Below are 10379 nucleotides of genomic sequence, written 5' to 3'. Positions count from 1 at the left end.
AAAAAATGTGCAAAACTCGTGCTCAGCAGCAACAACAACAAGACGACCGTCGACTTTCGGCTGTTCGTACCAACAACGCATACTTCACCATACGCTCACCAGAGGTAACGGCACCTGACACAACTGCATCACTGCAAGTTGACACGAAGAGAGCACGCTCTCTCTCGCCCGCTATAATATGCTCAGTCAGCACATTGCAAAGTGAGCCATGGAGTGCCCAGTGCCCGTCCCCAGACCCCAGCAGCCTTACCAACGAGCTTCTGATAACAACAACGACCAGTACATTGCCTTCGCTTACAACTGTGTCTTTGACTGTAACAACGACAACTACAACAACAACAACGGCAGTCTCTCAGCGCCCGGTATTGTCAACTCAGTGCGACCAGCTCCCCCTCTCTAAGCCGAAAAGTACAAAGAGCGCAAGCCGAACGCTAATACAGACCGGGCTCGATCGCTATGTCCAAATTAAAAGAAGATTAACCCCACAATCAATTAAAAAAACTAACGCACCTAAAATAACAAAAACATCGGAAAACACTGTGCCGAATGAAGCGCTGAAAAACAATAGATTCGCGATCCTCAGCGAAGCCGAAGAAAATAGCGTTGAAACACCAAAGGCCAAGCAACTAAAGCCACCACATATTTATGTGCGTCAAGCAAATTGTACAGATTTGGTTAAAAAAATCAGTAATAAAATTGGCGAAAACAAATTCTATGTTACGTCGATAAGAAGAGGTAACATCAATGAAATTAAAATACAAGTCAACGACGAAAAAAACTATGGATCAGTGGCCAAATACCTCAACGATGAAAAAATGAATTACTACACGTACCAACTTAAAAGTAGCAAGGGACTACAAGTGGTAATCAAAGGAATAGAGCCAACCGTTCCAGTCGAAGAGATAAAAGATGCACTAAAAGATAAGGGCTTTGAAGTTAAAATGGCCATGAACATAATAAACAAAAATAAAATTCCCCTACCAATGTTCAAGGTAGAATTGACACCTGACTCCATGCCTAAAGGTAAAAACGAAGTTCACCAAATTTATAAGCTGCAATATCTACTGCACCGTAGAATTACAGTTGAGGAACCGCATAAGCGAAATGGACCTGTTCAATGCACAAACTGCCAGGAATATGGGCATACAAAAACCTATTGTACCCTACGTGCAGTCTGCGTTGCCTGCGGGAATGTGCACCCCTCTGAGCCCTGCCCCGTAAATAAGGAGGACCCATCTGCGAAGAAATGTAGCAATTGTGGGGGAAACCATACGGCCAACTATAGAGGTTGCCCTGTGTACAAAGAGTTAAAAAGTCGCATAAGCCAACAAAAAACCGCAGCTCGAAACCCTGTCATCCGACAAAACTTGCCGTATATACCACCAACTACGATTCCAGGAGTATCTTTTGCTCAGGCGTTAAGTAACACTAACGAGTCGTATGCCTCAGTTTCTAAACCGAAACTTCAACAAACCACTGCAGGAACAATGCACCATCAGGTACCGCAACAGAGGCCAGAAATGACTGCTCAGCAGCCCAATGCGAATCCATCCCAATTGCCTAGTGGAATTGAATCAATTCTGGCAACTCTCACCAATACAATGGTAGCAATACAACAAACGATGCAGGAAATTATGCGCAATCAAAATCTCCTCCTGGACTTATTTATCAAACAGAAATCTAATTAAATGGTCTCTCTAAAAATATGTTTCTGGAATGCATTGCATGGCATTTCACAGCACAAATGCGAGCTCTTGCAGTTCCTCGATCATCATGACATTGACGCCATGCTCATATCAGAGACTCACCTAATGAACAAAAATTATTTTCATCTCAACGGCTTCATTTACAGGCCACAACAATTCAAATCGAAACTCAAAGCGGCTACTTAAGCATATCCGCAGTATACTGCCCACCGCGCTTCTCTGTTTCTGAAGCAGAATTTGTAAAATTCTTCGATCTGTTAGGTGACCGGTTTATAGCAGCTGGTGACTACAATGCGAAACATACCCATTGGGGATCCCGACTCATCACCCCGAAAGGAAGACAACTATATAACGCCATAATAACACCAAGAAACAAGCTTGATTTTATTTCTCCAGGCTGGCCTACATATTGGCCCACAGATCCAAAGAAGCAACCCGACTTAATAGATTTTGCTGTTACAAGAAGAGTGCCACAGGCCTAGATTCGTGTGGAGCACTTATCAGACCTATCATCGGATCACTCGCCGATCCTTCTGCACTTTTGTGACCATCCACAGTTATTGGAACGCCCACATTTTCTAACTTCTAGAAAAACAGATTGGCTTAAATACAGGAAGTACGTAAGTTCCCATATTGATGACTGCCCTAGCATTTATTGTAAAAATGACATAGATACCTCAGTTGAAGCATTAGTGTCTGTAATGTCACTGGCGGCAAAACATTCGACTCCAATAACTACAGCTAATAAACTTCACAAATGCAGACGTGTCCCCAGTCACGTTGAAGAGCTGCTTCGCAATAAGAAAAAACTTCGGCGGGAGTGGCAAGCCCAAAGATCACCTGAATCGAAGGAGCGGCTAAAAATAGCCAACCATCTACTACGCAAAGCCCTAGAAGATGAAAAACACCGAGCTCAAATTGATTATATGGAGCAACTCTCCCCAAACAGCAAACGATTCCCATTGTGGAAAGCTAAATCAGGCGTATGTCCACCAATCGAAAGTGAATCACCATTACGTACACAAAGAGGAAAGTGGGCTCGCAGCAACAAAGAGAAGGCAAATGTATTTGCCGCCCATTTAGAAAAAGCCTTCAAACCACATCCAAATAGCTTTGTGCTTCCACCAACCAATTATCTTGAATCGTATTTCAAGTTGGAGAAGTTACAAGTGTCATTAAGGACCAAGTTTCAAAGCAAAAAAAAAACGCCGGGCCACGATTTAATTTCCCCCAAAATGATCATCGAATTGCCGAGCTGTGCAGTATATCTTCTCACCATTATTTTCAACAGCATGATGAAATGGGGCTATTTTCCTCAACAATGCTGGAAAGGACAAGTCTCAGCCATCATCATATAGACCTATCAGTCTCCTGCCGTGTCTATCAAAGATATTCGAAAAACTGATCCTGATTCGCATCAAACAGCACCTACACACCAACAGTGCAATCCCATTGCACCAATTTGGTTTTCGCGAAAAACATGGAACCGTTGAACAAGTCAACCGAATAACCTCTGAGATACGAAATGCATTTGAAAAACGAGAGTATTGCTCCGCTGTTTTTCTGGATGTCGCCCAAGCCTTCGACCGCGTTTGGCTGGATGGCTTAATTCACAAAATCAAAATATTACTTCCACAGAACATCCACAAAATACTGGAGTCATACCTACAGCAAAGAAGTTTCGCAGTTAGATGCAAAGATTTCCTCTCCGAATACCATCCAATTGAAGCTGGCGTACCCCAAGGGAGCGTGCTTGGACAAACACTGTATATTATATACACAGCAGATATACCGACAAACAGTCGTACAACAATTTCGACATTTGCTGATGATACTGCCATCCTAAGTCGCTCCAAGTGCCCAAAAAGAGCTACAGAACTTTTATCATCTCACCTCGTGGCCATACAAGAATGGCTAGCAGACTGGCGCATACATGTTAACGAGCAAAAGTGCAAACATGTCACCTTTACCCTAAACAAACAAACCTGCCCTCCATTGTCGCTAAACAACATCAATATTCCACAAGAAACCGAAGTATCATACCTTGGTGTCCATTTGGATAGACGGCTTACTTGGCGTGAGCACATCAAAAAGAAGAGAGATCAACTGAAACTAAAACTAAAACAAGTAAAAAAGCTAAAGTCGGGTGTCCCGACTTTGAAATACTCTGTACATATGTTTACAATAATTATAGAAAATAAAAAAAAAAATAAATAAAAAAAAAATTGGATGATTTTACCTCTCTCGGTATTCGAACTCACGTAAAGGGTGTATAATTGCACATTTACATAGCAATTGCGTCTGTGTGAGTGTATGTATGCCTATGCGCATCAATTCGTGTCTGTGTAAGCATTTTCGCAGTCAACCAAACAGCAACATCAACAACAGCCGCGGGCAGCGCTTGAGCAGCGCTGCAGCAGCAAATATATTTATGGCTATAACTTCTTGGTAAATCGGTCTATCATAGTGAAACTTGGCATACGGACACATAATTACTAACTGCGGGTATTTGCAAAATTTTAGTTCGAAATTCCAAGAATTACGGGAGTTAGAGAAAATCGCATTTGCGGGGGAGAGGGAGGAGGGAGGGAAATTCCAAAATATACATTTTCTGCGTATTCACACAAGGCATCTTGGACTAAAATTTGGTGTGTCTAGGTCTTATAGTCTCCGAGATATAGGCGATTATACGAATGGAAAATCGGGAAAACCCCCATAGGGGGGAAGTGGGGGGGAAAATCAAAAAAATAAAACAAACTCGTATAGAATACACACATAACGCATCTTCGTGCAAAATTTGGTGTCTCTATCTCTTATAGTCTCTGAGATCCAGGTGTTCATACGGACGGACAGACGGACAGACAGACAGACAGGGCTAGATCGACTCGTCTTGTCACGCTGATCAATAATATATATACTTTGTGGGGTCTGCCACGCCTCCTTCTGCCTGTTACATTTTTCAGCTCCCGCAAACCTAATATACTCTTGTACATTTCATGTACAGAGTATAACTATGGGGAAACGCTTCCATTAGTAATTTAGAGTTAATCGAGAGAGCTCAATTGAGGATACTGAGAACCATCACTGGGGCGCCCAGGTAGATAAGAAGTGATAATATCCGCGAAGATTTAATTGTGGGATCTGTTAAAGATGAAATCGCCAAGGTGAAAGCAAAGTACCAGCTTAAGCTTCGGAACCATCCGAACAGACTTGCACAGAACTTAACTTGTCAGGCTAGCCATACACGACTCCGGCGAAGAGACCTCCCCACCCAGCACTAACAGTTAGGGCCGTAAAAAAAAAAATATTTAATTGTAATTAATTAAATAACTGTATTAGATTAAGATTTTACTACTTATCGTAAGTCTCCTAGAGAGAAGATCCGATAAATAAAGAAAGCTTAAACAAAAAAAAATAATAATTATTAGCATCTGAGAATGGAACAATAGAATCCTTGACGATATCAAAGTCACCTGCGGAGTTATCGAGTGGACATAAGTTCAGCCAGCATTTGTTTCTTCTGAGCTACACGAATTGCGGCGTCAATCAACTCTTCTTTTTCTTTCATGGCCGCCATTTTTGAGACTCCCGCGGCCAATTCTGACGACACAACCAATTTGCGCGTCTCTCCTATCAATGTATTAGAGTTTTCATTCTCTGCAATTTCACAAACATTTGGGCAATTGTTGTCAATAGCAAACCTCTGCAATTGTCGTAAGCTTGCACCATGAGGAAAATTTATGTTCTTGTTAGACAACCACTCAATTATTTGTTCTTTGTCCATTATAAAGTTATTGCGGCCATTGCATCAGCCAATTGTAAGTGTAAAAATTTGTATTTGTTCAGGATAAAAAAAAAATCGGTGTATTTGGCGTGTAATCCCACTTCTGATGTTGTTGGATTAATTCAGTTTATTTAAATTAACGATGTTACTTATGTTTATTGCAAATAACAATCTTTTACAAAATCCGTTTAATTCAAATTTCACTCAGCGTCCTTCTACTTTGGCTGGTCAATATCAATTGACCTCTTACAAGGTGCAATTCAAAAGCTCCAGGACTTTTAGTAAAAATCGAAAACTATTTTTTTTGTTTTGGAAAAATTTATTGGTCGCCTTCAAAATAGTCTCCTTCCGCCTGAATACAACGTTTTGCACGTTCAAGAAGGTGATCGAACGACTTTTTTAGGTCATTTGTCGGTATAGCGTTGAGGATGGCGGTCGCCGCCTGTTGGATGGCATCAACGTCAGCATAGCGGTTTCCTTTCATGGCCAAATGTAGTTTTCCGAAAAGGTAGAAGTCGCACGGTGCCATATCAGGTGAATACGGCGAGTGGTTAATGGTTAAAATGTGATTTTTGGTCAATTAACGGTCACAATCGGTTTTTTTTTTTGAGCAATTTTTGGTCGTCAGTCAATTTGTGCGGAACAAACCGTGCACACACCTTTCGTAAGCCCAAATGTTCGGTCAAAATGCGATAAATCGATGTTTTGGAGATGTTCAATTCCATTTCCATCAATTTCAATGATGATTTCGGCTGATTTTTGATGAATTCACGCACTGTTTTGATGGCAATTTTGGTGATAACGAATTTTGATTGGCCCACATGTTGATCGTCATTTATGTCCTCACGACCACTTTGAAAACGTTGAAACCACTCGTGCACTCTGCTACGGGATAGGCAATCATCGCCATAAACTTGTTTCATCAATTTCGGTAAAAGTTTTTACCAATTTTAAAACAAAATTGAATGTTGGCTCTTTTTTTCGAAGCTCATTTTCCGACCGATAACACAAACATACTGACACTTAAAACGCAATAACTTCACTTCACTTCGATGAAATGTCATAAAATTCTCACTGGACAATCGATAAAGATAGCAGATTCTAACGCACCAGTGGACATATAGATAGCGCCACCAGGGGGCGCTAGATTAACAAAGTCCTGTTTCCTTTGAATTGCACCTTGTACTTCCCTGTTATTCGTTATTATCGATTATCGATTACTTATTACTACTTCGCTATTCAATCACTATTCGGTCACTACTTAATAATTGTTAGTAATTAGGGGTGTTCTCTATTACCATTTCCTACAATATATATATATATATATATATATATATATATATATATATATATATATATATATATATATATATATATATATATTGTTACGACTACGCTTTTCCTCTTGGGCAACGCCGGCTGGCTCATCGGAATTCTCCTTGGGTGTGTGGTTCCAACCCTATGCCCGCGTGAGTCGTACAATAACCGATAACACGGTTCCTCCATCGATTTTAACCAAAATGCCGTCCCTTACAATAAATTCGAAGCGCAATAAGAAAACAAAATTCAAAAATGTAAACAAACCAAAAATAACTAACATGACACAAACGAAACACTAACGTAACAAAAAGGAAACGGATCTACACGGATACGGACTCAAAAAAAAAAACAAAAGGAACTACATCTGTATGTGCGGACGGACAGGAATTGGTGGCATCGGACAACTGTATGGGATTTACCTGTTGATATCCCAGGCGTACCCACCCTGCCTGTATCCAAAGACAAAATGTTTCTTGGATACCCTAAATTGGGCCGTGCTTGGGCTATTCCATGGCAAAGGTGAGTCTCCCGCCCCTACTGATGCTGCTTTAACGGGTCATTATAGACAATGCTTCCATAAAAAGAATTTTAAATTGCTTGGTTACATATGCATATATAGTACATTTTAATGCGAATAAACGTAAATATTAACAATTATTTGTGTACATGAATTTGGTGTAAAGATTATGACCGAAAATGCAATTATAAAACATAAAAAAAACAATACGACGAAGGCTTGCCAACAGCCAATACTAATAAGCAGTGAAGTCTATGAAAATAATCTGGATCTTATGTGTGTATATAAATTGCGAATGTATGTATATGTGCATGAACATTAGGGAGGGTGTTTGCATTATTTTATTTTTTTTATTGGCAGGCGGGTACGCGGAGCACGTTGGGCTGCTGCTTTGCTGTAGCAGCTTCTACCAATAAAACGACGCGTAGGACGACTGCCTGGCAGTTGCAGCTCAAAAAAAAAGGTAACCGGCGCGTGGCCAAGGAACGGACTCACCGCTGAAACTTCCTCCGCTGCTGATGGCGCAGACTGACGTCGTTGTTGCTGGCATTAGCGCTGCTACTGGCGTTGCTGGTGCTGTCGGTGCGGCCGTTTCTGGCAGCCGTTGTCTGCTCCCATGCTGCTGGATTTACCGCTGTTGCTGGATCTGCCGGGGGAGCTGCTGGCCGCGCTATTGCTGATAGTGGCCGCTGCTGTCGTTAAGGGTGGCACCCGCTGATGATGGTGCTGATGCTGCCAATGGTGCGCTGCTACCGCTGTTGATGGTGGTGTGCAGCTGGCACTGGCGTGGACTTTCGCTGCTGGTGCTGCTCTCTTTGGCGCGCTAGCGGACGCCTTTTCCTCTCGGTCAACTTGCCACTATGTCGTTGACCGGACGGCTCCCAACCAAAAAAACCTCGTGCTACGACTCCCCTTTTATAGGCCGGATGCCATGTGCCTCGGATTTTTTCCTCCTTTTTCCCTTTTCATCCGTTTCTTGTAGCCTCTCGTTTCCTTCTCTCTCGAGTACCATCGGACCGCAACTCTGCGCCTGTGCGACCGCAGTTGCCACCCCGGCTCCTCGCTAGGTACCGCTAGATGGCGCTCATGCGAAATTTAAAGTTTAGCGCCCTTATCCGATGCTGCCAATTCGAGCTTTTGTCCCCGACCGGCCCGATGCAACACCACCGCAAACACCCAAGTGGGCGGACACTCGCGCACCGAAGCGATGTTTGCGCGCATCCAACGGCTGGTGTTAGCCCGTTTTCCGTTCCGAGCCCGGCGTTGTCTTGCGTGACTCCTTTGCGGCGCCCAACGTAGGCCACACCTACTCTTAGTCTTCTGGTGAGTAGCTCCAGTTGCGTTCTCCTTTCTACGCCCATCAATTCTTTACTTCTTTCTATTCACGTATATACCAAAATGTCCCAAAAACTGAATCGTCGTGGCTAGCCTGTGCGCGTTATGATGTCGATGCCAGTGTTAGACGAATCTTCCTTGGACTCAGCGTTCTCTTCTCGCATCGTCAACTTGATTGATGTACTTGCCGGTCGCTACCAGGTGGACACTGAGCTTTCGCAAGGATGCGATGACGAGATCCTGACCATGTGTGGGAATAAGCGAGTGCATGGCGCGTACCTCCAATGGAGACGATGGACTAAAGAGATGGTGTATGACACCTCGATGCGTAGCCGTACAATCGTGCTCCACCGCAAACTGTCCCCACAATTATTTAATTTTCTAATATTTATTTATTTTTTTCTTTTTGTTATGAATTCCTTTCCAGACCCCGGGGACCTCCGAAATCAAATGTAAAATTCGATAAATATATACATACATATAATAAACAACCAAATCCTCAAAACAAAAACAAACACAAAATAGTGTTATATATATATATATATATATATATATATATATATATATAACAACAACAAAAATGGAAAATTGTATGGGCAAAACTATACGTAGATAATAAATAGATAATTACGCGAATAAATACGGCAATAAATGCAAAAAAAAAACGTTGAATTAATGCACACACAAAAAACGTTCAAACCCAAGAAAATGTAGCCATTCATGCAACGTAACAACTTATTAAAATGTAAACAAAAAAAAAGCATTTTTCTCTAAACATCTGTATATAGGGGCTGAGACTCACACTCAGCCGGAACCCAAACACGGCTCCTAATATTACTACGCCTTCTGCAGCAATCCTGCACTATTCGTTGCCTGCTACATTTATCGCCCTGACGGCGATGAAAGGCAGTCAACAAATTAAAAGGTTGTTTCATCACGATCAATTCCTCTCTGTCCACCATCTGCTCTAGCTCATCGTGCGTATCGGTGCATCGCAGGGGACTTTACTTGTCATCCTGGGCCACCGATACTCTATGTCCACCAGGCAAACACGATGAAACTACTGCGACAGTGCACCAGCGAATTGACGCAAGAAATACAAAAAAAAACCCACAAACTGTTTCCTTCTTGGAACTCCGGACCACTATGCCCACCATCTGCGCTAGCTCACCGTGCGTATCGGTGCATCGCAGGCGACTTTACTTGTCATCCTGGGCCACCGATAGTCTATGTCCACCAGGCAAACACGATTGCACTACCGCGACAGCCCAGTGACTTGACTCAAGAAACACAACAAAAACGAAAAGCACGAAACTCTCGCATTGGAATTCCCCTATAGCACACATTGCCCAGCGTCGTTCCAAATGGCAGTCGCAAACGAAGGGCCTACATCCGCACCTTCGTGACTTACTGTCCACGTCACACACGCTTGCAATTGGTGTTATACGGGATTCCGTCCCTAGCAAACCGATCAAGCGCACCCAGCCATCGGCTTCATTTATTTTTTTCCTATCTAAATTCTCAGCCTGCGTACGGCGGCTGCCTAGACTCCTCCCCAAAAGTGGTACAGGGCCCTAAACAACTCCACCTACTCCTTGGCATTAAAAATTCAAACATCCATTGGGCGCCATATTGTTACGACTACGCTTTTCTTCTTGGGCAACGCCGGCTGGCTCATCGGAATTCTCCTTGGGTGTGTGGTTCCAACCCTATGCCC

At 42.7% G+C, this 10379-nt stretch overlaps 1 long non-coding RNA gene across 1 annotated transcript; it reads left to right on the top strand.

Annotated features, from left to right (window-relative positions):
- Window positions 1-7060: 7060 nt before the first annotated feature.
- LOC115633438 lies at window positions 7061-9153 on the top strand. Its single transcript, XR_003996344.1, has 3 exons — window positions 7061-7329; window positions 7494-7624; window positions 7688-9153. It is a non-coding gene; the product is annotated as an uncharacterized LOC115633438 (long non-coding RNA).
- The last annotated feature ends 1226 nt before the right edge of the window (window positions 9154-10379 follow it).

This window comes from Scaptodrosophila lebanonensis, unplaced genomic scaffold, assembly GCF_003285725.1.
Source record: "Scaptodrosophila lebanonensis strain 11010-0011.00,11010-0021.00 unplaced genomic scaffold, SlebRS2 tig00001419-arrow-arrow-pilon, whole genome shotgun sequence".
Lineage (NCBI taxonomy): Eukaryota > Metazoa > Arthropoda > Insecta > Diptera > Drosophilidae > Scaptodrosophila > Scaptodrosophila lebanonensis.
The sequence above is the reverse complement of the archived record's forward strand: the minus strand, read 5'-3'. Positions and strand labels throughout refer to the sequence as shown.